At 37.1% G+C, this 24,504-nt stretch overlaps 1 protein-coding gene and 1 pseudogene across 2 annotated transcripts in view; one reads left to right on the top strand and one right to left on the bottom strand.

The window, feature by feature from the left end:
- Window positions 1-24,504, top strand: part of PCDH11X (protocadherin 11 X-linked) — an 826,171-nt gene that overhangs the window by 765,876 nt on the left and 35,791 nt on the right. The gene's annotated exons all lie outside the window — the stretch shown is intronic.
- LOC105725530 (farnesyl pyrophosphate synthase-like) lies at window positions 1,573-2,638 on the bottom strand (annotated as a pseudogene).

Here is a 24,504-nt window from a genome sequence, read left to right as displayed (position 1 = left end):
GCTGTATCCTGAAAAGCCACAGGAGCAGAGCTGTCCAAGGCTGTGGGAGCTCAGCTATTGCATCAGCATGACCTGGATGTGTGACTTGGAGTCAAAGATCATTTTGGAACTTTAAGATTTAATAACAATTTCAGACTTGCATGGGGCCTTTACTTCCTTTGTTTTGGAAAATTTCTTCCATTTAAAATGGGTATATTTACTCAATGCCTTTATTTCCATTGTATCTAGGAGGTAACTAACTTGCTTTTGATTTTACGAGCTCATAGGCAGAAGGGACTTGCCTTGCTTCAGATGAGACTTTGGACTTGGACATTTGGGTTAATGTGGGAATAAGTTAAGATTTTGGGGTACTGTTGGAAGGGCATGATTGTATTTTGAAATGTGAGGACATGAGATTTGGGAAGGGCCAGGCCTGGAATGATAGGGTTTGGCTCTATGTCCCCACCCAAGCCTCATCTTGAATTGTAATCCTCACAGGTCAAAGGTGGGACCAGGTGGAGATAATTGGATCATGGGGGCAGTTTCTCCTGTGCTGTTCTCATGATAACGAGTGGGTCTCATGAGATCTGATGGTTTTATGAGTATCTGGCATTTCCCCTGCTTGCACTCACTCTGTCCTGTTAAGAGGGTTCCTGCTTCTCCTTTGCCTTTTGCCATAATTGTAAGTTTTCTGAGCTATCCCCAACCATGCAGACCTGTGAGTCAATTAAACCTTTTTCCTTTATAAATTACCCAGTCTCAGGCAGTACTTTACAGCAAGATGAAAACGGACTAGTACAGTAGTATTTTATAGATGTATTGCCAGATTTTTTACTACTCATACCTAGAAAAATATGTTTGAAGTGTTAAGTGGTAACCAACTTATAAAAAGTCATTTTTAGTCTTAGAGCTTGATCATAAGGTTACAAGTAAGCAAGCAAGTAATAATACACTCTAATCCACCTTTCTAACACAAAATCCCTAAACTGTTATGTAGGAATAAAAGATGGTACACATTGCTCAGAAACCCACTTTTATTATTTCTCTATCAAGTAAGAGAAAAGTGACTGGAATTCAAAGTAATGTGAACATTTTTTTGTGCTCGAATTATTTTTGTCAATTGGACTAGAAATTTCTCTTTTGTTTAAAATATTAAATTATTCCTTCAAAGAATGTCTCATTTTATGTTCATAATTCATAGTGCCACTAACTAATAATAAAAATATGACATTGCTTTTAACCCTTTTAATGCATTTTTATTTTTAAAATTTTAATGTTTAATTTTCGTGGGTACATAGTAGGTATATATATTTATGGGGTACATGAGATGATTTGACACAGGTATGCAATTTGTAATAATTACATCAGGGAGAATGAGGTATACATCCCCTCAAGCATTTGTCTTTCATGTTACAAGCAATCCAATTATACCCCTTTAGTTATTTTTAAATTTATAATTAAATTATTATTGACTACAGTCACTGCGATGTACCATTAATTAGTAGGTCATACTCATTCTTACTATTTTTCTTTTTTTTTTTTTTAACACGATAATTTATTGAGAGCCTCCTCTCCACCCTTGCAGTCTCTAGGTCACTTTTTCCGCTTGTAGATTTTGCAGGCAAGCCCCAGAAAGATAGCTGGGGGCAGGGGGGCTGCGTACTGTTCAATGAGACCCATAATGTGGTTGTAACTGTCTTCCTCATACTGCGAGAACACGGCCGGCAGATCCAGCTCCTCATATAACGCCTTCACTCGGGCCACCTTCTCAGCCTCCTTCTGCCCGTAATTTTCCTTCAGGATCTGGCGCTGCTCTGGAGTAAGTGGATCGTTGCAGACACTGGACCACCAGCCAGCTGCATTTGTTGTCCTGGATGTCAGTGCCAACTTTGCCAGTCACACTGGGGTCCCCAAAGAGGTCAAGGTAATCATCCTGAATCTGAAAGAACTCTCCCATCTCCAGCAGGATCTTCTTGGCATTGGCATGCTCCTTCTCGCCATCAATTCCTGCCATGTACATGGCTGCAGCTACAGGAAGGTAGAAGGAGTAGAAAGCCGTCTTGTACTTGACAATAGATTTGTACCTCTTTTCAGTGAACCTGCCGAGATCCACATTGCCCTGGGGGGCTGTGATGAGGTCCAGGGTCTGCCCAATCTCAGTCTGATAGGAACTCTGCAGGAAGAGCTCGATCAGGTTCAGGTAATAGGGCTGCCCCCGGCAGTAGAGCTTCAGCAGGCGGTAGATACATGCTTCCAGAAGGATGGCATCATTGATGGTATCCAAACCCACGCCTGGCTTCTGATACCAGCAGATCTGTCTCCGGCGGGTGAGGGATGAATCCATGATGTCATCTGCCACCAGGAAGAAAGCTTGCAGCAGTTCCACACACCAGCCCACAGTCAGAGCCCGCTGGAGACTATCAGCATCCTGTTTCCTTGGCTCCACGAGCTCCCGGAACGCTACTAGCACCGTCAAACTCCGGTGATACTTGCCTCCAATGGCGTTGTACTCCAGGGCCTCCTTGAGCCGGGCAATAGCATCTCCTGTCTCTGGGTGCCCCATCTCATCCTCAGTCAGCACCCTAACAATCTGGGAGAAGTGCTGAACAAAATCCTGCTTTTCTTGGGCATAAACATCTGATTTCTGGTCTCCATTCATTCTGAGGGAGGAGCAAAGGACTCTGTTCCTGGATGCGGGTTCTCTTACTATTTTTCTTGTAGCAATTAGCCATCTCCACTTGCCCCCTACCAACTCACTACCCTTGCCAACCACTGGCATCACTCTTCTTCTGTCTTCATGAGTTCAATTCTTTTGATTTTTAAATACCACAAATAAGTGAGAACATGTGATGTTTGTTGCTCTATGCCTGGCTTATTTTATTTAACATAAGAATCTCCAGTTTCATCCATGTTGTTGAAAATGACATGATCTCATCCTTTTTATGGCCGAATAGTACTCTGTTTTGTATATGTACCATATTTTCTTCATCCATTCATCTGTTGATGGACACTTAGATTGTTTTCATATCTTGGCTATTGTGAAGAGTGCTACAACAAACATGGCAGTGTAGATATCTTTTCGATATACTGATTTCCTTTCTTCTAGATATATACCCAACAGTAGGATTGCTAAATCATATGGTAGCTCTATTTTTAGCTATTTTGAGCAACCTGCAAACTGTTCTTCATAGAGGTTATACTAGTTTACATTACATTGCAACAGTATATGAGGGTTTCCTTTCCTCCACATTCTCTCAGTATGTTATTGCCTATCTTTTAGATATAAGCCATTTAACTGGGGTGAAATAGTATCTCATTGTAGTTTGATTTGGATTTCTCTGATGATCAGTGATCTTGAGCCCCTCTTAATATGTCTGTTTGCCATTTGTATGTCTTCTTTAGAGAAATGTATATCCAAATCTTTTGCTCATTTTTTTGCTCAGATTTTAGATCATAATATTTTCCTGTGATTTTTTTTTAGCTCTTTATACATTCTGTTTTTTATTTTTTTTGTCAGATGAGTAGTTTCCAAATATTGTCTCCCATTATGTAGGTTTTCTCTTCACTTTATTGATAGTTTCCTTTGCTGTGAAGAAGATTTTTAACTTGATGTAATCCCATTTGGCCATTTTTACTTTGGTTGGCTATCTTTGTGGGGTACTATTAAAGAAATTTTTGTTGAGACTAAAATCCTGAGGAGTTTTTCCAATGTTTCTTTGTAGTACTTTTATAGTTTGAGGTGTTATATTTAAGTCTTTAATGAATTTTAATTTGATTTTCATGTGGGGAGAGAGATAAGCATCTAGTTTTATTCTTCTGTATTTGGATATCTAATTTTCCCAGCACAATTTATTGAGAGATATTCCTTTCCGCATTGTATGTTCTTGGCATCTATGCAGAAAATGAGTTAACTGTGGGTGTTTGGATTTATTTCTGGGTTCTGTGTTCTGTTCCATTGGTCTATGTGTCTGTGTTTTTGCAAGTACCACGCTGTTTTGATTACTATATCTCTGTAATATAATTTGAAATTAGGTAAAGTCATTTCTCCAGTTTTGTTTTTGTTTGCTTAGGATAGCACTGGGTTTTCTGACTCTTCTGATTCCATATAAGTTTTGTAATTTTTTTTTTCTATTCCTGTGAAGAATGCCATTGATGTTTTGATAGCAAGTACATTGAGTCTATAGATTGCTTTGTGTAGTACGGACATTATAACAATATTTATTAATCACATCGATGAACATGGAATACCTTTTTAGTTTGTGTCCTCTTCAATTACTTTCACCAGTGTTTTATAGTATTTATTCTAGAGATCTTTCATTTCTTTGGTTAATTACTAGGTATTTAATTTTATTCATGGCTATTGAAAATTAAATTTTTTGAGGTTTTTTTTTTTGGATTGTTCACTATTGGCATATAGAAAGGCTACTTATGTTTTATGTTGATTTTGTATTCTGCAAATTTACTGAACTTCTTTATTCATTCTAATAGCTATTTTGTGGCATCTTTAGGTTTCTTGACATGTAAGATAATATCTGCAAACAAGGATAGTACAGCTTCTTTTTTAAAAATTTTTATTTAGATGACCTTCTCTGGTATAATGGCTCTAGCTAGGACTTGCAGTATTATGTTGAATAACAGTGGTAAAAATGGGCATCCTTGTCACGTTCCAGGTCTCAGAAGGAAGGCTTTCAATTTTTTCCACTTTCAGTATGATACTAGCTGTGTCTGTTGTATACGGCTTTTATTTTAGAGAAGTATATTCTTCCTATAATTTATTTTTTCTTAGTTTTTATCATGAATGAATGTTGAACATTATCAAATGCTTTTTCAGCATCAGTTAAAATGATTAAATGGTTTTTTGAGTTTTTTCTGATGATATTATGTATCGCATTAATTGATTTGCATATCATGAGCCATTCTTGCATTCCTGAGATAAATCCCACTTGGTCTAATGTATTGTTGAATTTGGTTTGTTAATATTTTGCTAAGGATTTTTGCATCAATATTTATCAGAGGCATTGACCCATAGTTTTCTTTCTTTTCTAAAAATTTGTGATGTGTTTTTGTCTGGTTTTGGTAACAGGTTAATACTGGGCTTGTAGAATAAGTTTGGAAGTATTCCCCCATCCCCTACTTTTCAGAATAATTTGGGTAGAATTCACATTCTTTAAATGTTTTGTAGAAGTCAACAGTGAAGCCATGTGATCCTGGGCTTGTCTTTACAGAGAGACTCTTTTTTACAGCTTTGATCTCGTTATTTATTTTTGGTTTGTTTGGGATTTGTATGTCTTCATGGTTCAATCCAGGTATGTTGTATATGTACAGAAGTTTGTAAATTTTGTATAGATTTTCCAATTTATTGGTATATAGATTCTCATAGTAGCCACTAATGATCTTTTAAATTTCTTTGATATCAGTTATAATATCTCCCTTTTCATCTGTGATTTTATTTATATGAATCTTCCTTCTTTTTCTCTTAGTCTGGCTAAAGTTTTCTCAATTTTGTTTAAGTTTTGAAAACAACAACTTTTTATTTTACTAACTTTTGTTTATATTATTCATTTCAGTTTCATTTATTTCTGTTCTAAATTTTTATTTCTTTCTTCTACTAATTTTTTATTTAGTATACTATTGGTTTTCTAGTTTTTAAGATGAATCATTCAGTTGTTTATTTGAAGTATGTTTTAAATCTGTTTTTGATGTAGGCATTTATAGCAATAAGTTTTCTTCTTAGTATTGCTTTCTTTGTATCCCTTAGGTTTCAGTATGTTGTATTTCCACTGTCATATATTTCAAGAAATGTTTCAATTTGCTTCTTAATTTATTCCCTAACCCAGTGGCCATTCAGGAACATATTGTTTAATTTTCATATATTTGTGTAGTTTCCAAAATTATTTGTGTTATTTATTTCTAGTTTTCAGTGCAGAGTAAGTACAATGTTTGTTTGTTGATATTCTATCTGGAATATCTGTCCAATGCTGAAAGTGGAATATCGACATATCCAGCTAATACTGTATTGGAGTCTGTCTTTGTCTTTAGTTCTAATAATATTATTTGATAGATAGATAGATATGGGTGCTCCAGGGTTGGGTTCATGTATATTTAAAATCATTATATCATCTTGCTAAATTGACCACTTTATCCTTGTGCAGTGATTTTCTTTGTCTCTTATAGTTTTTGTCTTGATATCTACTTTGTCTTTTATAACTTTTCTGCTCTTTTTTGGTTTTCATTGGCATTTAATATATTTTTCTATCCCCTTATTTCCTGGCTATGTGTCTTTATAGGTGTGTCTTTATAAGTGTGTTTCTTTTAGACAACAGATCAGTGTGTCTTGTGTTTTTTTTTCTTAATCCATTAAGCCACTCTATGTCTTTTCATTGGAGAGTTTAGTCAATTTACATAAAATGTTATTATTGATAAGTAAAGACTTACTCCTGTTGTTTTGTTATTTGCTTTCTTGTGGATTTGTGTTTTTCTCTTTCCTGTATGTTGTTTAGTGAAGGTGATTTTAATTTTTTGTGTATCCTTTGTATGCTTTTATTTTAAAATTACCATGAGGCTTGCAAATATTATCCTACAAGTGATTATTTTAAGGTGACAAAACTTAACACGATTTGCATAAATAAAAAAGCATCCAAAAAGAAAACTAATAAAAACAATGCCTTAATTTTGTTTGCCTACTTTTTTACTTTTTGTCGTTTCTATTTATATCTTACTGTACTGTGTCTTGAAAGTTGTTTCTATTTATATCATACTGTACTATGTTGTAGTTATTTTTATTGCTTCATCATTTAGTTTTTGTAATTCAGAAAAACAGAAGTTTATTCACCACAGTTACAATATTGTTATTTTATAATATTCTGTTATATATGTGTAATTACTACCACTAGTAAATTTTATACCTTCAACTGATTACTTAATGCTTATTATCTTTCTTTTCTTTCTGATTGAAATATTCCCTTTAGCATTTCTTGCAGGACAGCTCTGGTGTTTGTGATATTCCTTAGTTTTTTGGTTTTTTTTTTTTTAATCTTGGAAAGTATTTCTCCTTCATGTTTGAAGATTTTTTTTTTTTACTGTACATATTATTTTCTAGGGTAAAAGGTTTCCTTTTAGCACCTTAAATATGCTATGCCACTCTCCCCTGGCTTGTAAAGTTTCCACTAAAATGGTTGCTGTCAGATGTATTGGAGCTCCATTGTATGTTATCTCTTCTATTTTTCTTGCTGCTTTTTCAGATTCATTTTTATCCTTGATTTGAGGAATTTGATAATTAAATTCCTTGAGGTAGTCTTCCTTAGGTTAAGTCTGTTTGGTGTTTGGTGTTCTATAACCATCTTGTACTTGGATATTGATATTTTTCTCTAAGTTTTAGAAGTATTCTGTTAGTTTTCCTTTGAATAAGCTTTCTACCACTATCTCTTTCCCTTCCTCCCCTTTAAGGCCAATAACTCTTAGATTTGCTCTTTTGAGGCTATTTTCTAAGTCCAGTAGGTGTGCTTCATGGTTTTTATTCTTTGTTGTGTGTCTGTCCACTGACTGTATTTTCAAATAGCCTATCTTCAAGCTCACTAATTTTTTTTTTCTGCTTAATCAATTCTGCTGTTAAAAGACTCTGATTTATTCTTCAATATGCCATTTGCATTTTCAGCTCAGAATTTATGCCTGATTCATTTTAATTATTTAAATTTCATTGTTAAATTTATTTGATAGAAATCTGATTTCCTTTTCTGTGTCTTTGTGAATTTATTTGAATTTTCTAATGTCTCAAAGATAACTTCGAGTCATCTTTTTGAAAGATTACCTACCTCTGTTTCTCTAGGATTGGTCTCTGGTGCATTATTTAGTTCATTTGGGAAGCTAATGTTTTTCTGTATTGACTTGAAACTTGCAGATGTTTGCTGTGTGTTGACATTTATTATTTAGGTGTTTATTATAGTCTTCAGAGTCTGGGCTTGTTTTTATCAAGGTATCAAAAGCACTTGGTATTCAAAAGTACTTGGATGTCCTGATTACTTAAGTTGTATCACTGCTTTAGGGGGAACCACAAGCCAACTAACACTGTGGTTCTTGCAGATTCATAGAGGAATCACCTTGATAGTCTTTGACAAGGTCTAATAGAATTCTCTGAATTAAGAAGGAGAGACTCTTGTTCTCTCCTTCACTTTTCCCCCAACAAACGTAGCTTCAGTCTCTTTTATGAGCCACCTGATGCATGAATTGGAATAACTGGATCTTGCCCAAGGCCTGCTGTAACCACTCCCTGGCTACTACCAGGGATTCTCTCAAATCCATGGGGCTCTCCAATCAGCAGTTACCAAAGCAAGCTAGGCCTATGTCTTTCCCTTCAAGGTAGTGAATTTCCCCCAGCCCTGGTCAAGTCTAGAGGTGCCATCTGGGAGTCAAGGACTAGAGTAAATACTAGAAGTCTACCTGGTGTTCTATTGAACTGCAGTTGAGCTGGCACTCAAACCACAAGAAACAATCTTTCCCAGTCTTCCCTCCATTATGCAAAAGCAGAGGAGTCACCCTGTGGCCACTGCTACCTCAGGCCTGTGGGGAGTACTTCCAATGTACTGCCAATGTTTCATTAAGGGACAAGGGCTATTCAGTCAGCTTGAGGTAAATGTTGCTGGCCTGGGATTCAACCTTCAGGGCAGTGGGCAACCCTCTGTGCCAGGGCAGGTCCAGAAATGCCATCCAAGAGCCTAATCCTGGAATCATAGACCCCATGAGCCTACTTGGTGCTCTTCCCTATATGGCCAAGCTGGTCCCTAAGGTACAAGAGAAAATTCCCTTTACTTTCCCCCTGTGTTTCTCAAGCAGAAGGAGTCTGGCTCCATAGCTACCACAGCTGGTAATAGCCTGAATTTCATTCGAAGCCAGAGAGTCTCAGAGGCTCACCAGACCCTCAATGTCATACTTGGGTATTCAGGGCCCAAGGACTCGTGAGTTAGCAAGTGATGAATGCTGCCTGGACTGGGTCCTTCCCTTCAAACCATCTGGTCCCTTCCAGCCAAGAGTATGTCTAGAAACGTCATCCAGGTACTAAGTCCTAGAATGGGGACCTCATGACTGACCAACACCATATCCTGCTGTGGCTGAGCCAGTATTCAATATACAAGACAAAGTCTTTCCCAGTCTTCTATCTCCTCTTCTCAAGAGCAGGAAGGGGTCTCTTTGAGCCATGAGCTGTGCAGCCTGGGGTTAGGGAAGAAGTGATGCCAGCACTCCCTTAACTGCCTGTGCTGGTGTCTCAGTAGGTTGCATCCTCTCAAGTTTACTGTCTCAGCCCAGTTCAAATACTAATGGTCACCTTCATGTTGGAATTCTCATTGTCTTACACTGCTTTTCAAGTTTATTTAGATTCCTAGAGCACTTTAGTGTGTGGTGGTACAGCTTGCGAGAACTCAACTTCTGACTGCTGGGATCAGCAATTTTCCTCTGACTTGGGCTGGTTTAAATTCTTCCTTTGTGGGAGGGTGTTTTCTGAATTTGGTCAGCTTTTCCTTTTTAACAGTATGGCACTAAGTTCAATGTCTCACATCGAGCTCCTGATTTGTATTGCCTAGACTTTCTTCTAGGGTTTTTAGAGTTTTAGGTTTTACATTTAAGTCTTTAATCCATCTTGAGTTAATTTTTATATAAGTTGGAAGAGACAGATCCAGTTTCAATTTTCTGCATATGGCTAGCCTGTTCTCGCAGCACCATTTATTAAATAGGGAATCCTTTCCCATTGCTTTTTTTGGTCAGGTTTGTTGAAGATCAGATGGTTAAAGACGTACGGTCTTATTTCTGAGATCTCTATTCTGTTTCATTGGTCTACGTGTCTGTATTTGTACCAGTGCCATGTTGTTTTGATTACTGTTGCCTTGTAGTATAGTTTGAAACCAGGTAACATGATGCTTCCAGCTTTGTTCTTTTTGCTTAGGATTGTCTTGTCTGCAAGGGCTCTTTTTGGTGTTATATGAATTTTAAAATAGTTTCTTCTGATTCTGTGAAGAATGTCAATGGTAGCTTAATGGAAATAGCACTGAGTCTATAAATTTCTTTGAACAGTATGGCCATTTCCATAATATTGATTCTTTCTATCCATGAGGATGGAATTTTTCCATTTGTTTGTTCCTTCTATTATTTACTTGTGCAATGGTTTGTAGGTCTCCTTGAAGACGTTGTTCACTTTCCTTGTTGGCCGAATTCCTAGGTATTTTATTCTGTTTTTAGCAATTGCATTTCTCTTTGTAGCAATTGTGAATGGATGTTTATTCACGATTTGGCTCTCTGCTTATCTGTTGTTTATGTATAAGAATGTTTATGATATTTGAACATTGCTTTTGTATCCTGAGACTTTGCCAGAGTTATCAGCTTAAAAAGCTTTGGTGCTGAGACAATGGGATTTTTTAAATATACAATCATGTCATCCGCAAAGATAATTTGATTTTGTAATAGTTTCAGAAAAAAATAGTAGCAGTTCCTCTTTGTACCTCTGGTAGAATTTAACTGTAAATTGATCTGGTCCTGGGCTTTTTTTGGTTGGTAGGTTATCACTTTTTCAATTTCAGAACTCATTGTTGGTCTATTCAGAGATTCGACTTTTTTTCTGGTTTAGGCTTGGGAGGGTGCATGTATCCAGAAATTAATCAATGTCTTGTAAATTTTTCTAGTTTATGTGCATAGAGTTGTTTATAGTATTCTCTGATTGTTGTTTGTTTTTCTCTGCAGTCAGTGGTGATATCCCCCTTATCATTTCTGATTGTGTTTATTTGAATATTCTACTTTCTTCTTTATTAGTCTAGCTAGTGGTTTATCTATCTTATTATTGTTTTTCAAAAATCAGCTCCAAGATTAGTTGATTTTTTGAAGGGTTTTTTATGTGTATCTCCTTCAGGTCCACTCTGATCTTGGTTATTTCTTGTCTTCTGCTAACTTTGGGGTTTGTTTGCTTTTGATTCTCTCGTTCTTTTAGTTGTGATGTTAGAACGTCAACTTGAGATCTTTCTAGCTTTTTGATGTGGGCATTTAGTGCTGTAAAATTCACTCTTAACATTGCTTTAGCTATATCTCAGAAATTGATAGATTGTCTCTTTGTTCTCATTAGTTTCAAATATCTTTATGTTTGTCTTAATTTTATTATTTATCCAGGAGTCATTCAAAAACAGGTTGTTCAATTTCCATGTAGTTGTGTAGTTTTGAGTGAGTTTCTTAATTTTGAGTTCTAATTTGATTGTGCTTTGGTTTGAAAGACTTCTTATTATAATTTCAGTTCCTTTGCACTTGCTGAGGAGTGTTTTGCTTCCAATTATGTGATCAGTTTTAGAGTAAGTGTCATGTTGCACTGAGAAGAATACATATTCTGTTGCTCTGGGGTAGACATCTCTGTAGATATTTATTAGATCCACTTGATCCAGAGCTGAGTTCAAGCACTAAAGATCTTTGTTAATATTCTATCTCAAGGATTGATCTAATATAGTCAGTGGGGTGTTAAAATCTCCCATTAGAGTTGAACAATGAGAACTGATGGACACAGGGAGGGGAACATCATACACCAGGACCTGTTGGGATTTGGGAGGCTAGGGATGGGATAGCATTAGGAGAAATACCTAATGTAGATGACGAGTTGACAGGTGTAGCAAACCACCATGACGCGTGTATACCTATGTAAAAATCCTGCACGTTCTGCACATGTATCCCAGAACTTAAAGTATAATAAAATAAATAAATAAATATATAAAATCTCCCACTATTATTGTGTGGGAGTCTAAGTCTTTTTGGAAGTCTCTAAGAATTTGTTTTATGAATCTGGATGCACCTGGATAATTAGCTCTTCTTGTTGAATTGAATCATTTACCATTATGTAATGCCCTTCTTTGTCTTTTTTTTATTACTGTTTGTTTGAAGAATCTTTTTTCACAAACTAGGATTGCAACTCCTGCTTTTTTCTGCTTTCTATTTGCTTGGCAATTTTTTCTCTATCCCTTTATTTTGAGCCCATGTGTGTCTTTGCATGTGAGATGGTTCTCTTGAATACAGCACCCTGATGGATCTTGACTCTACCCACCTTGCCATTTTGTGTCTTTTAATTGGGGGATTTAGCCTATGTACATTTAAGTTTAATATGGTTATGTGTGAATTGGAGCCTGTCATCATGATGCTAGCTAGTTATTTTACAGACTTGTTGCTTTATAGTTTCATTGGTCTGTGTACTTCAGTGTGTTCTTGTAGTGGATTATAATGGTACTTCCTTTCCATATTTAGTGCTTCTTTCAGGAGCTCTTGCGCAGGAAGACCTAGTGGTGATGAATTCCCTCAGCATTTGCTTGTCTGTAAAGTATTGTATTTCTCCTTCAATTATGAAGCTTAGTTTGGCCAGATATAAAATTCTGGGTTGAAAATTCTTTCTTTAAGAATGTTGAATATTAGCTCCCAATCTTTTCTGGCTTGTAGGGTTACCACTGAGAGGTCCTCTGCTAGTCTATGGGCTTCTCTTTGAAGGTGACCTGGCCTTTCTCATGGGCTGTACTTAATATTGTTTTCCTTCATTTTCACCTTGGGGAACTGATGATTAAGTGTCTTGAGGTTGATTTTCTCATGGAGTGTCTTACTGGGGTTCTCTGGATTTCCTGAATTTGAATGTTGGCCTGTCTCGCTATGTTGGGGAAGTCCTCCTGTCTGATATCCTGAAGTATGTTTTTTAACGTGGTTCCATTTCCCTCATCTCTTTCAGATACCCCAATCAGTTGTAGGTTTGGTGTTTTTACATAATTCGATAGTTCTATTCATTCCTTTTTATTTTTTTCTGTAATGTTGTCTGCCTGTCTTATTTTGGCAAGGTAGTATTCAAACTCATATATCTTTTCTTCTGCTTGTTCTATTCAGCTATTTGTACTTGTGGTTGAATTTAGAAGTTCTTGTGTTTTCCAGCTTCATCAGGTCATTTGTTGGTTATTCTTGATAACAGCTCCTGTAATGTTTTATCATGGTTCTTAGCTTCTTTGCATACTCCTTTAGCTCAGCAAAGTTCATTATTACCTACCTACCAGTTTTGGGCTCTTGCTAGAGAGGTGTTGTGATCATTTGGAGGAGAATAGGCACTGCAGCTTTTTGAGTTGTCAGTATTTTTGCATTGATTCTTTCTCATCTCCATGAGCTTATATACCTTTGATCTTAGAGGCTGCTGACCTTTGGATGGGGTTTTTGTGGGGTCTTTTTGTGGCTGTTGCTGTTTTCTGTTTGTTTGCTTTTAATAGTCAGGACCCTCTTCTGTAGGGCTTTTGTAATTTCTGGGGGTCCACTCCAGACTCTATTGACCTGGGACACTCCCACACCTGGAGGTGTCACCAGTAGAGGTTGCAGAACAGTATAGATAGCTGCCTGCTACTTCTTCTGCGAACTTTATCCCAGAGGGGTACTGACCTCATGCCAGCTGGAATGCTCCTATAGAAGGTACCTGGTGATCCATGTTGGGGCATCTATACAATCAAAGAACATGGGATTAGGGACCCATTGAATAAAGTACCCTGAATGCCCCTTGGCTGAGTAGGTGCACTGCACTGGGGAGGATTCCCCTCATCTGGACTGCCTGGACTTTTCAGAGTCAGAGGGCAAGAAAGACTAAGTCTTCTAATCCATGGAGACTGTGGCTGCTCCTCTCCCCAGAGGCTCTGTCTTGGGGATATCAGAGTTTCGTTAACTGGCTGGAGTTGCTGAAATTTCCATATGGAGGCCCAATCCAGTGAAGAGGGATGGATCCTAGTCCCACCTAAAGAAGCAGTCAGGCCGTGATTTGCCACAACCACTGTGTGGAGCTGTGGGGAACTCCTTCTGGTCCAAGTAGCCCAGTCTCCCTAGCACTGGCAAGGAGAAAAGCTTGACTGAAGCTGCAGTGATAGCAGCTGCCCCTCTCCCCAGGAACTCAGTCATTTTAGGCAGTCTCCAGCCTGCTGCCACTGGCCACAACCCAAGTGGCTGCCAAGAGTGCACAACTCTGTGCTTGGGAGCCAAGACCCTGGTGGCCTGGGCTTGTGAGGGGATCTCCTGATCAGTGGGTTGCATGGATCCATGGAAAAAGCATGGTTTCCTGAGTTAGGGAGCATAATCACTCACCACCTTTTTTGGGTGGGGTTGGGAGCTCCCCTTGCCCCATGTGGCTCCTGGGTGGGCCTTTGTTCCTCCCTGTTTTCCTCACTCTTTGTGGGTCATGCCAACCACCTAATCATTCCCACCAAGAGAATCTGGATACTTCACTTGAAAGTGCCAAGATTCACTCACTGTTTTCATTTTTCTTGGTGGGAGCTGCTGACCAGTTTCTTCTAATCAGCCATCATGACTTCTCCTCCATAGTAGTATTTTTAAACATGATTAGTTTTGCAGTTGATAGAATAAATAAAGAAAACAAATCTGTAAGAGATAGTGGGTCTAAACAATGCAGTCAATCACAATGACCTACTTGGATACTTATACATAGACAAAATACTATGTCCCAAAACTACAGAATATGTACATTTTTTTCCAAGTTCACATGGTGCATTAACCAAGGTAGACCGTTGATATGTTTTGGCTGTGTCCCCACCCAAATCTTATCTTGAATTGTAGCTCTCATAATTCCCACATGTGGGAGCGACCCAGTGTGGGACAATTGAATCATGGGGGTGGTTTTGCCCATACTGTTCTCATGGTAGTGAATAAGTCTTAAGAGTCTCTAAATCAAATAATTTTTAAGAAATCACATTTTTTCTCAAACCTCTCCAGCTATTTTGAAAGTAGAATATGATTTGTTCATCACAATGTAACAGTTTATTTATCTAAATAATCAAGACTTTAGTTTTTTGGAAAATGAGTTTTGGTTCAGTGATATCATACTCCATAATCGTCCATATTTTTATGGCACATACACTTACCTTTGACATCTTGTAAAGGGAAATGCAAATACAAGTTATGTCCTTTGCAAACATCAAAGTTATCAGTCATTAGGCTGAACTTGATTTATTTAATATTGATCTTACATCGGTAGAAACACTCTAATGCCTTCTCATTACAAAATTCCAGATAGAATTTTGAATATGTAATATAGTTAATACATCCAGGACACTGATTGCCAGTTCTAAAAATCTAATTTGAAGGAAAAATATCTTCATGTGACATTTACAGTCTATGTATGAGATCTGCATCATCAAAAGTGAGCAATTAGCTTCATCTTTTGACCAATTAACATGTACTTCTGTTACAAGTGTAAAACTACATAAAGTTGCTCTTTTAATGATACACCTCTAAAATATATGCAAATCAATACAAGCACAACTAGAAAAGCAAGTAGCAAGCATCCTTCAAAAAGGAAAGGCAATTTTTTTTTTTAATCTTGCTCAAAGGCAACGAGCATATTGACACCAGGAACATAATTCAATTAGTTTGACTAAAATACAAAATAGTGAATAAGTGTTTCTAAATATGAAGTTTAGCTTAGTTAAATTAGAATTTATTGACTATTGCCTTCAAATAATATAAAATAGTCAAATATAAATGGTTAATTCCTACACACCTATAATCTGGAAAATTCTTCATAAATGCCACAATGGGAAGAATAATATTGCCACTAAAGATAATTTTTATGACTTCTTTCACAATTGGATCAATCTATTCTAAGTCACTTTGGAATAAATGTTCACATTGGTTTCATTATATACTTTGGCACTTCCAAAGCTGAGTCTAGAACAATGTAGAGTTGATGTTAGCACTGGGACTCTCTGGTGCCCTTGTTTCTTAATCTTATTCTTACTGGTGCCCTATTCGAAGAGCATCTTTAGAGGAATAAATTCTTTCTTTTCTCCAGTTCTTAAGTAGTTAGTAATGACAATTGTGATAGCTAACACTTTCTCTGATGTTGTAAATATTTTAGCATAAAAATTAATTTTATATAAATGAAATTATATACTTTTTAAAATAAGTGTCAAATGCTACTTTTTCAGGATATTTGAATATATTTTTTTCTGATACTTCCTATTCTTTTTTGTTTTTGTTTTTGTTTTTTTGAGATGGAGTCTCACTTTGTTGCCCAGGCTGGTGTGCAATGGCATAGTCTCAGCTCACTGCAACCTCCACCTCCCCGGTTCAAGCTATTCTGCCTCAGTCTCCCAAGTTGCTGGGACTATAGGCACATGCCAGCACACCTGACTAATTTTTGTATTTTTAGTAGAGATGGGGTTTCACCATGTTGCCCAGGTTGGTCTTGAACTCCTGACCTCAAGTGATCTACCCACCTCAGCATCCTAAAGTGCTGGGATTACAGGCATGAGCCACCGCATCTGCCATACTTCCTATTCCTTATGTTAAAGTTAATATATTCATGCTGTAGGTTTTGTTGAAAGGCGTATTAAAATGGTGTCTTTAAAAATTACTAAATACATTTGTTAATTATAGACATCTTTATTCATTAAAATCAACTGTTGTTTTTGCCAAACACAAGTTTGAATAAGTAACTGATGATAAATGTATGAATAAATGTTTTCCAAAAAAGTCACTAAAATGTCATGAATGCTTTTATGTTAATGATCACTTTTGAGTTACTGGAAAAAAAAAAGTATAATTATGTTCAACTTCAATAACCTTTTCTAATAAATAAAGTGAGCATGTTTATTATTAATGATGCAAAATTCTAAAACAACTCATTGTTTGAGGAACCTAACATGCTTATAAAAAATTTCCAGAGTTTATAAAAGAGGACATCTTGAATGGTAGAATTCTTAATTTTTAAAAAGAGAGAACCATTTCTGTTTCTCATACTACAGTATATTAAACCTAATAAGGGAATGGATTAAAACTGCATCATGAAGGTTTAACCAAATGATTTCTTGTATAAGGCAGTTGTGTCCCAGTTTGCGCAGTCTAAATAAATACCAGTTTCCTGCTTCATAGAGTAGCAATACTTATTACCTAATACACTTCATTAGCACAAATTAGCCAGGGTTATTGGCTGAATGGCATTGGCTACATTTATTTGTTATGAATAATTCTGTATGTTTTTTCAGTGTCTGTGGCCATAGACCAAAAAACACATTCTTCATCTCCCAAAAGAAAGCTTCAGTCTGACAGACTCTCCATTAAACAAACAAACAAAAATTGGAAGGTATACCAAAGGCAAGGGCTTTGATCTCTTTTGGACCTCAGTAAATACTAAGCCTGAGCTGTAAATGAAACAATATATTTTTTAAAAAGTCCCAGTACAAAAAGGAAAATTTGTTGCATTACTTTGTTCTTGCATTGCGAGAAATAAATTCCTAAGACTGGGTAATTTATAAAGAAAATAAGTTTAGGCCAGGCACGGTGGCTCACGCCTGTAATCCCAACACTTTGGGAGGCCAAGGCAGGTGGATCACGAGGTCAAGAGATAGAGACCATCCTGGTCAACATGGTGAAACCCCGTCTCTACTAAAAATACAAAAAATTAACTGGGCATGGTGGTGTGTGCCTGTAATCCCAGCTACTCAGGAGGCTGAGGCAGGAGAATTGCCTGAACCCTTGAGGTGGAGGTTGCGGTGAGCCGAGATCGTGCCATTGCACTCCAGTCTGGGTAACAACAGCGAAACTCCGTCTCAAAAGAAAAAAAAAAGAAAATAAGTTTAATTGGCTCATGGTTCCATGGGCTGTACAGGATGCATGATGCGGGCATCTGCTAGGTTTCTGGGGAGACCTCAGAAAGTTTATAATCGGCAGGGCACCGTGGCTCACGCCTTGTAATCCCAGCACTTTGGGAGGCTGAGGTGGGCAGATCACAAGAAAAAGAGATCAAGACCATCCTGGCCAACATGGTGAAACCCCATCTCTACTAAAAATACAAAAGTTAGCAGGGCTTGGTGTCAGGCGCCTGTTGTTCTAGCTACTTGGGAGGCTGAGGTAGGAGAATCACTTGTTCCTGGGAGGCAGAGGTTGCAGTGAGCTGAGATTGCGCCACTGCACTCCAGCCTGGCAAAATAGTGAGACTCCAGAAAAAAAAAAAAAAAGGAAAAAAGAAGAAGGAAAGGAAAGGAAAGGAAAGGGGAAAGGGGAAAGGAAGAAGGAAGGAAGGAAGGATACAATCATGGCAGAAGGCAAAGTGCTGTCAACACTACACATAGCTGGAGCAGGAAAGTGGAGTGCTACACACTTTTAAACAACCAGATCTCACAATAAGTCACTGACTCACTATCAAAAGAACAGAACCAAGAGGATGGTGCTAAACCATTCATGAAGGATTCACCTCCATAATCTGATCACCTCCCACCAGCTGCACCCCCACCTCCAACATTGCGGATTACAATTCCACGTGAGATTTGGGCAGGGTCACAGTCCTTTCCTATTTCAAAAGCCAAATGTAAATAATGCTTTCTAAATAATACTTTGAATCACTAAACCCCTAGCATGAGAACATTTTGCATCAGATTGTGATTGTGTCTCCATCAAAGTTGAGTGCACTATTTCAATAATACCCATAATATGACAAAATATAAAATGATAAAGGAATTAAAAATTTGGCTTTTGTGTGTACTCTGTTTTAACTTGGATAGCTTTGGGTGTTTAAAAATACAGTTATGTGATACAGAATAATATGTAACATAATATTTAATACTATTATTCATGGGTTATTTTTAGTTGCTAAGGTAATTCAGGGTCTTTTTAAAAATACCAGGACGTAATTGCAATATTCATCAAATACTACTTCTAAAGAAGAAGAAAAGACTTTACTGCCTATTGCTGACTAAACCTGTGGAAGGTGGTCATTACACTCCTTTAACTGATATTCCAATAAGCTGATAATGTAAAAAATGCTACAGGTATTGGTTAATTAGAAATGCTACAGCAAATGAAAGTCGCTTGTCATTGTTTGATGGTTGTTGATATCATGAGCTCTGTATTGCTGTATGGGCAGCATTTTAAATTATAAAGAATATTTTTGTGCCACTGCAGACTGTTTGTTTCACTGAGTGAGAATTGTGGGGTTTTTTCATCATTTTATTCTAATTGCAATGCTAGACTGTTAATAATAAGAATTTGCTTAAACCTGATCTTTGTAAAACTAGATAACCTATCTAATGTAGACTTCAAGTTGTATAGGAATAAAACTATGGAAACTTGAATAATTGAACCTAGAATACAGTTATGGAGCTATGGATTGATTAAAGGTCTGGAGTTGAATAAGCACACTTTATTAACATAAAGTATAGCTATATTTATATGTATAAAGTAGCAACATTTGATGATACTTTCTTAGAAAGCCCACGCTTACCAAGTTCCTGATGTCTGCCTATCTATGTAGGTTCCAAATTACTAACTTGGTGATGATCACTTCATTAAATTGGTGTCCAGCAAATTCCAGTAAATATTGTAAGAAATATTAGGTGAAAATTGGATTACTCATCTTATGGTATTTTTTTCCTAGTGTAACCTTTGGCTGCTCTGGTTAGTTTACATGAATAGAATAGATTGAAGTTATCAGTCTTCACAGAATATCCCCAACAATTCAGAGCTTAGTCACACAATTCCCTAAATAAAAAGTTAAAATCTAGATTGAATGTTTCAAATAACTCAGTTATGCATGTATACCACATTTAACCAAACATTGATGTGTCAGCCCATTAGGTGAGTCATTTATTGTTTTGAAAAGACCAAATGATGAACTCTACACAGAAGCTTTTTTTTTTTTTTTTGACTGAAATTAGTATATCAGTTACAACCTGATATGGCCCTAAAACATAACATTGACAGTCTGCAGTGGGGCAATTGGAAAGCTGTTGAAAGTGCGAGAGATCAAAAAGAAAGATCAAAAGCAATTTTACAGCATCTTATTTCTTTTCATGAGAGTTCAGCTTAGAACATTAATCAAATAGTCTGTATGAGACCTTTATCATATGAAATTTGGTATCAGACATTAACAGATACATTAAATAGAACAGTTTGACTGGAAATATTTGTATAATGAACATTCAATTCTGCTTTGGAATGATATTAAGAAAAACATCTATAAAATATATATTTGCTCTCAAATTGATAGAGATTAGAAAATAATAGGGAACATCACAAGAGTGGATTTAATCATGTCTGTTAAATTGCTATCTGAATTTTGAAAGACTAGGATTTTCTCCTTTATTTCTTGAAAGATATTCTGCATCATCCAGTTAAAAATATGATATAGTAGATAGTTCTCAAAAGCAATCTAAAGTCTATAAAAGTGTAAGCATTTAGAATGTAGAAAAAATTTGTCCAAAATAATTTAATACCATAAGAGCAAATCTTCCTTCTGAGCCAAAACAGATGAATTATGCTCTGACAGTGATATTGATTGAATTGTGCTAAAATATATTTCAAAATACTGTAATTGTTTCTTACTTCTTCTCAATAAATGCAGATGGCAACAGTGCACTTGTAAATGGTTTCCAAGAAGAGATATTGGTGCAGTCTTCTCTGAAATCTATTCTTTGCTGATAGCTATTTCTATTACACTGCTGTATATTCCATCTTCCCAGTGTATTCCATTTATGTATGTGCTGGCAGAATTTTTGTCCAGCATTTAAATAATAATTTTAATTCAAATTTCCTTTTCATCATGATAAAATTATCAACTGTATGACTGCATCACAATTTCCCTAGAGAAGAATTACTGTGATATCCACAGGGTATTTTGGTGCTATGTGAGAAGCTAATATATTTCTCTAGGAAGAATATTCAATTCATAAAAATTAAATGTTATTAATGAGGTACAGAAGCCCTCAGAGTATATTGTTTTAAGTATAATTAAATTGAACCCGCTAATTCTCAATGCATATTATTTTGAAACTACACTGAGTTAATCTGTGAGAGTCCCATCCTTTCTCCTTGAAAAATAACTTTTAAGATAATTAAATGATGTCGCTATTTAAGAAAGACCGTACAGTACACTAAAAATGTATACATTTAAAAGAATATTTTAGCAGCATTAATTCACATAGAAATCCTGAAAATGCTTATTACACTTCTGTCTTTTGTGCATTGTTTAAAATTGATTTACTAGTGTTCGGTAGATTTTCATATACTTGCGTGTGTGTGTGTGTGTATGGATCTACATATATATATGCATATATGTATAATTTCACAAAGAGCTTGAAATAATTAACGGGAATCAAGCAGAAATTTTGGAGTTGAAAAATGCAATTAGCGTACTGAAGAATGTGTTAGTCTTTTAATGGTAGAATTGATCAAACAGAAGAGAGAATTAGTGAGCCTGAAGACAGACTGAAAATACACAGAGGAAAAAAAGAATAAAAAACAATAAAACATGCCTAGAGGATTTAGAAAATAGCCTCAAAAGAGCAATTGTAAGGGGTATCGTCCTTAAAGAAGAGGTAGAGAAAGAGATGAGGGTAGGAAGTTTATTCAAAGGGATAATACTTAATAACAGAGAACTTCCCAAACTTAGAGAAAGATATTAATATCCAAGTATAAGAAGTCTGTAGAACACCAAGCAGATTTAACCCAAAGAACACTACCTCAAGGCATTTAATAATGAAACCCTCCAATGGTCAAGGACTAAAAAACAAAGATTCTAAATGCACCTTGGGGAAAAAAATACGATGGAGCTCAGACACATCTAGAAGCAGACTTTTCCGTGAAAGCCTTACAGGCCAGGAGAGACTGGTAAGACAAATTTAAAGTGCTGACAGGAAACAAAACAACCAAAAGAAAAAAAAATGCAAAAAACCTTCTACCCTATCTACCCTAGAATTGTATGTCTGGCTAAAAAATATTCTTCAAACATGAAGGAGAAATAAAGACTTTCCTAAACAAACAGAAGCTGACATATTTCATTAACACCAGACCTCTTCTACAAAAAATGCCAAAGGGAGTACTTGAATCAGAAAGAAAATTAAATTAATGAACAATAAGAAATCATTTGAAGGTACAAACCTGACTGGCAATAGTAAATACACACACATACACACACACAAAACAGATTATTATGACATTGTAACTGTGGTGTGTAATCTATTCTTAAGTGGAAAGACAAAATGATAAACCTAATAAAAATAATAATTTAGAAACTTTTCAAGACTTAAACAGTACAATGATATAAATATTAACAACAAAAATTTGAAAACTGCTGGACAAAGTGAAAGCATAGAATCTTTTTTAATTTTTGCTTGTTTGTTTATGCAAGTACTGTTAAGTTTTTTACCACCTTAAAAAATGAGCTATAAAACAGCATTTCCAAGTCCCATGTGTTAGACTTCTCTCCGAGTTTAATGAGGAAATAGAGACCGGAGTGAGGAAATTAAAAGTCAATTTATTCGGCTCCCGGGCGAGGTTCTATGGTCCGGGAGGGGCCAGAGAAGTCGCGCTTCTCTTCTTGCGGCCTGGGGTTTTATAGGGAATAGAGGTAGCTGATTGACTACGGGGGAAACAAAGACGAGGTAGTTCTATTGGTTATTAAAAACTGGAGACGGGCTAGGTGAACAAAGCGGGGGCATTTCCATTGGGTATGAAGGGAGTGAGCACGGACGAGGGGCTGGCCGAGGATGTACGGGGGAGCTACCATAGGGCAGGCTCTTGGCAGGCCTTTTCAAAATTTATGGCAGGTGCAGGGCTGATATTGGAATGCGGAAATGGGCAAGGGGAGCCTGCGTGGAGAGGGCAAATGCTGAGCAATGTGCTCAGTATGATGACGTAGTTTTTAGGCACGGAGAGAGAAGGGCATGTCCATTCGGCTCCCAAGGAGGCACCGGCCTTACACCATGGTAATCTGAAACCAAAAAATACACAATGGATACAGAAAAAATAAAAAGCATGAAACGAAATCATATCATCAGGGAAAATCTCCTTCATTAAAATGAAGAAGCTGCCTTTCCAAAAGTTATACGAGTGAGACAATTACAAAAGTGAACAAGATCTGAGCTAACCTACCCCCATCTTACCTTTCCTTTAATTATTCCTGGGCTATTAATACAAGCTAAGGAGAGACATTTAATCTATTGTTTAAATGATAATAAGCCTTGCACAAAACTCAAGGGCTTTTGTAAAGCTAATGAGAGGCCATCAGTGTGGGCTGAGGAGAGGAGCCTGAGTCCTGCTAAAGTGCAGACTTAAAAGATTTTCAGCCATTATTATGAAGATTATAAGATCTACAACTTTCCCAATTATTCCTGCAGATAACAGCACTATTGTAGGTTGGCCTTTTGAGATATATTTTTCATTTTTTTGCATATCTGACACCCATGGCTCCACCTGGACCCACCAACCCCACCCAATTCATCCTGCAAGAGGACAGCTATGACCCTCTATGATTTCATCTCCACCACAAGCAATCAGCAATGAATACTCATTACCTGGCCACCCCCACCCCTTCCCCCAAACTGCTTTTGAAAAGCCCTAACTGATGATCTTTGGATGAGATGATTTAAGTAAAAACTCCGACTCCTACATGGGCTTCCTGGCTTCATGTCTATTAAACTCTTTTCTGCAATGGCATCGTCTTTCTTTATGCAGTAGGCAGGAAGAACCTCTTGGGAAGTTACAAATTTGGGGGATCATCTGAGATCCCCTGACCATGGTTTGTTAGTCCCCCCACCAGAATGAGGAACATGGAGGTAAGCATTGGCAGCTGCTTATTTAACTGAAGGCTATCTCTGGTGCTGTGCTGATGAGGTGCTGTTGACCCGTAGTGTTTGGGCCAAATTGCAGTGGAGAAATGGTCTGGAACTTGCCTGGTGAGCATGCTAGGCACTGCCATCACCTCCACCCTTCTCCTGATCTGTTGACCTTACTAAGATGCACTGTAGCCCTGTCACAGGGACTGGCCCTATCACAGGGATTTTCAGATTGGGGAACTATCTCCTCAATTGGGTGAAGAATATGCGACTGTTTGAAGGAATGATCCTCTGGTCTGGAATCAGTTTGGAAGGTCTTCTGTTTATCTTTGTTGTGTGTGTTTCTGTTTGTGGATGGGATCTCTGAAGAAATTGCTGATGAAAGTCCAGCAGGCCTAACTCAAGAGAAGCCTCTTTATTTGTCTGGTCACATTTGGTAAGCCCTGAAGGAATTGTTAGTGGAAGGTCAACAGGCCTGACTAGGGCTATCTCCTCTTCAAATTGCCCAGACACCACCCATTGAATTCTCAGTCAGAGGTCCCTCCCCACTTTGAATGGATCAAAGAAAACAGGGAGCAAAGGGAATTGGTCCATATTGGGTGCTCAGCAAGTTGACTAATGTCTGTTTTGTTAGGTGTGTTTTGTGTCAGCTGGGATGGAAAATGTGAATTTGGTTCCCCCAATTAGGATTCCCCTCACAGCCCATTGGGTGGCATCTTGCAAAATTAAGAGGCTTTTGCCTAAGGCTCCATGAAGTGGAGAGAGGTGGTTTTCCTTTGTGACTATAGTGCAGTGAGCAGGGTGGCCAGGGCCCCAAGGGAAAGAGACCTTGGAAATCCCGCCTGCCAGCAAAAGCATAAGAATGAATTTCTTACCAATCAGGCTTCTGGGGCCTCTTTCTCTCTGTGCAAACCAGTTAGGTGATCTGTAGAAATCA

This window comes from Aotus nancymaae, unplaced genomic scaffold (assembly GCF_030222135.1).
Source record: "Aotus nancymaae isolate 86718 unplaced genomic scaffold, 86718_ANA_hifiasm-v0.15.2.pri h1tg000004l, whole genome shotgun sequence".
Classification (NCBI taxonomy): domain Eukaryota; kingdom Metazoa; phylum Chordata; class Mammalia; order Primates; family Aotidae; genus Aotus; species Aotus nancymaae.
The sequence above is the reverse complement of the archived record's forward strand: the minus strand, read 5'-3'. Positions and strand labels throughout refer to the sequence as shown.